Here is a 3777-nt window from a genome sequence, read left to right as displayed (position 1 = left end):
AGCTACTCTCCCCCACCCATCATTGTCAAGCTACCTCGGAGTACTCCCAATCAACCCTTAATCTCTCCATTCTCAGGTACTCTCTCGTTACCAACCTATGAACTCCCCAAAGAAATCTCAACCTCACCATCACCTAATTGGGACCGTCTCCTCCATTTGGCAAATTGGGCACGGAGTTAGTACATAACTCGCAATGAGGTGCTAGTTGGGAAACGTGGGAAGGACACGTTTTCCTTTGTTTATTACATTTCGGAGAGGACTGTGCCAACTCCTCGCCATACTTTACGTATGGTTTTTTTATAAACTTCACTCACACAAACGAGCACGAAAATCCTATGACTTGATGAATGACGTGTAACTCAGATTCAAATGTGGTAATGAATTTGGAATTATCTACCTTGCAATGTACTCTGAGATCTCTGTCGATGTCCATCAATTCCTCGCGTTGAATATAATAATAGGCTTGACATTCATGCTCGTTCAAGCTCTATAAGCTGTTCATATAAACTTGACAAAGACGCGCATACGAAGAAGACGTGTTGTAGAAATGGTATGGGTTGCAGTGTCCATCTTCATTCAAGCGTTTCAAGGTGTTTATACATGAACGGAAGGATACACGTTCTTTTAAAGTACGTTGACAACGCACACGTGCAAGCAATCAAGAGGATAGGGATACCCAAGCATTCTAGTTTACTATTTCTATCCTTCATTTCTCACTGTGTGTTTAAGTAATACCATAGCTATGTTTCAGTTTAAGTCTCCATAGCTAGCTGCTATTCTCTCATTTTTGCACCATATCAACGATCCGAAGGCATCCTAGTGATCTACATGAGGGTCTATGCTATGATCTATTGTGCAATTGACAAAGTTGATCTATACATTTAATGATCACCATAGAACATACCCATATGAGGATGCCAAAGATGATGAGATGAACGATGCTCTGAATCTCTTCTACCACATAGAGTCATGAAACAAGGGAAATAAATAAGATGATGACCAAGGTGGCATTGACAAGGGCAAAGCAAATAAAAGCAAGAAAGGCAGCCAAGACAAGGATACAAGAACTTAACAACCACCCTCATCAAAACCACTAAGGATCAAAACAAGCCCAAGGATAAGGTTTCACATATGCCCACATCCCCATCAAGCAACCTATCATCACTTTCTTAAAGAATGAAGATGCCATTGTAGAAGTGGATAAGCAATATGCTCCTATGAGAAATGGAGTGGGATGAGAACAAGATTATGGAGCCCCTGACTACCATCCAACACTTATGAACAAGGTGGGAGAAGTAGGAAGAACATCCTTTCATGGGCCAGTACACGCTGAGATGCAGGAACAAGAAGCCAACTCATCTCCTGGCAAGGATGAGATGAGGAAATTGACCCTGCAAAAGTGTAGACCTGGATTGGCACGGTCCTTTACACAAAGGGTTATATGAATTCATGAAGCGGACCAAAATATTGGCTCTAAGGTTTTGAAAGTGCAGGAAAGCGCGTTGGCACCATCAGCACCTTGAGTAAAACATAGACATTCCTACAAATGAGGACATTGCCTTGCAACCATGCGGAAGAAAGCTTTAAGTCATCAATAACTCCAAAAACTGAATCACATATTACAACACTCCGTGCTACATGTGCATCTTTGATATGTTGTCAATCATACCATTGGTGATTATGCATACATCCAAAGCACAAAACTTATTTTTTGGCATTGTCTTTTTGTTTGGAAGTAAGAGAAGAGTTTTGAACTTGCCCTCATTACCGTGGGCAAAAGCTTCCTCTTCACACCCATAAAGCTTTTTAGTTGACACAACCCTATCCTACCTTTCTCATTCCTAGTGTACCTTTGAAAAAAATCATGTTTGGATCTCGAGTACAGAGGATTTGGTATATAATTATAGCAATTTGTTGGCAATTAGATAACAATGGTGCTTTCTTGCCATTCTTGCACATTGTTTCCTTTACCCTGATTCACATGGATCAAAGCCATAAGAGAACCTCACTTCCCAAGGATCAGGTTCATTAGCAGCACTAAACACAATGCTGGGATAAGTGGTCTCCCATAATACCAGAGTGGAATGAGGGTGTGTGGTCGCTAAGCAGATGCTGGGGTGTACACATGACTGGCTATATACAACAGCCAAACGGCTCAAACTGGGCATATGCAACAGCATTCAAATGATAAAGTAAACAAATGGACTTGTAAGGGTGAGAGAGCAATGAGTTACCGACTGTACTGCTAGCAGAAGCGTTCCTCGAGGTTGGCCCTGCTGGCCTTGCAGTTCCCCTTGTGCAAATACATCCATCTCCCAAACTGGCAATGGTGAACCCCCCTTCTTGCTCCTACTTTACCACAATTGATTGCTGTGCTTGGGGTCGGAAATGTCCCATGTCCGCCAGAGGCTGTCTCTCTACACCATTTCTCACACTGCGGATCGGTCTTGGCTACCGCTGATGAGGCTGATACTGTAGCGCGAGCTTGAAGCCGGATGCGGTGGTGGTGGTGGTGGTTGCTGTTCTTGTTGGGCGGCCTGTGGCAGAGAAAATGATCGTTCAGACTCAGCCGGGAACGCGCCCCATCTGGGCACGGGAAATATCCAAGGACAGTCACACAACGCAGTCTACTCTTTATTAAACACAACTTGCTCCCGCTCCACGTGGCCAAACGAGAATTCTTTTTACATTTGAGAGTATTTTTTTCTGTTTAGCCTTTAAACACAAGTTACTCCCGTTCCACTTGACGAAACAAGAGAATTTTCACACTTGAGATTTTTTATTTTTTATTTTTTGTATAGCCTAGATGCAGCAACACACGGGTCACCTACTTGTGTTAAGTTAAAGCTGAGGACCAGTGATACCACAAATATTTCGAGTCCAACTAGTGAGAGTGCTTTGCGTGTAGTAAGGGGCTCTAGGTTTCCAACCCGACCGCTATCATCAGTAGTGTTGTCTTTTTGCAAAATCACCTAGAGGGCATCCATCGGGTCACAGAGTCTTCGCCGACGTAGTCGGACCAAGCACCAAGAAAGACTATGCCCCTTTTCTGAGTTGTTCATCCACCCTTTGTGAACCGGCCCTAAAGCAAAATTAGAGGGCACATGTGGAAGCACTTGCACTAGCAAGCCCAAGATGTAGAGATGGGGACAAAGTATAGGGTTGCAAAATCAACTATAAAGTATAAAACCATAAAAAACCTCAAACTCCATCATTCACCAAGAACGTTACACTCAACAAAGAAACCATTCACAATGTCTTGGATTAGGGAGGACCAAAAAACATTCCCCCACACGTGCAAGGCTCACGAAAGTTGAACATAAATTTATGGCATTTGAAAAACACAAAATAGTGGTAAGGCCAAAATGCAAAACTTGACCCATGTGTGGCCCTCACACCCAAAGCCACAAGCTCTACCCTTGGGATATCTACCCTGTCCCTTCCCCCCTTAAGGGATGGGGTTAAAGAAATGAACACTCTTGGAAAAAAAACAAAGCAAAACTGCAGGATTTGCTTTTCCCACTCGCCGAAGAGAATGCCTTGGTTCTAATACCATATGTCAAGACCCTTGCAAACCCTAGCCCTAGCTCTTGTTAGCAAGAGCAATAGCTTCTAAGAAAGCAAGTGAGTTTCAAAAATAGAAAGGATTTTAGCATGACATGAGGGTAAAGTTCCCCCTCCCCCCCTCCGACTTATAATAAATACACATGCGCCCATGTGAGAACTCACTGGTCCACACAAGATCTTTGGCCCTGACCATTAGCTCTCTCATGCATG

The 3777-nt window shown here is 43.3% G+C and overlaps 1 long non-coding RNA gene across 1 annotated transcript; it reads right to left on the bottom strand.

Annotated features, from left to right (window-relative positions):
* Nucleotides 1-1595: 1595 nt before the first annotated feature.
* LOC147613096 (uncharacterized) lies at nt 1596-2595 on the bottom strand. Its single transcript, XR_015263307.1, has 2 exons — nt 2235-2595; nt 1596-1972 (listed from the first exon to the last, which is right to left on the bottom strand). It is a non-coding gene; the product is annotated as an uncharacterized LOC147613096 (long non-coding RNA).
* Between the last annotated feature and the right edge of the window lie 1182 nt (nt 2596-3777).

Source organism: Cibotium barometz, chromosome 44, assembly GCF_041138505.1.
Source record: "Cibotium barometz isolate CiBa-2024 chromosome 44, ASM4113850v1, whole genome shotgun sequence".
NCBI classification, from domain to species: Eukaryota; Viridiplantae; Streptophyta; class Polypodiopsida; order Cyatheales; family Cibotiaceae; genus Cibotium; species Cibotium barometz.
Note: the sequence above shows the minus strand (reverse complement) of the source record. Positions and strands in the feature narration are given on the sequence as shown.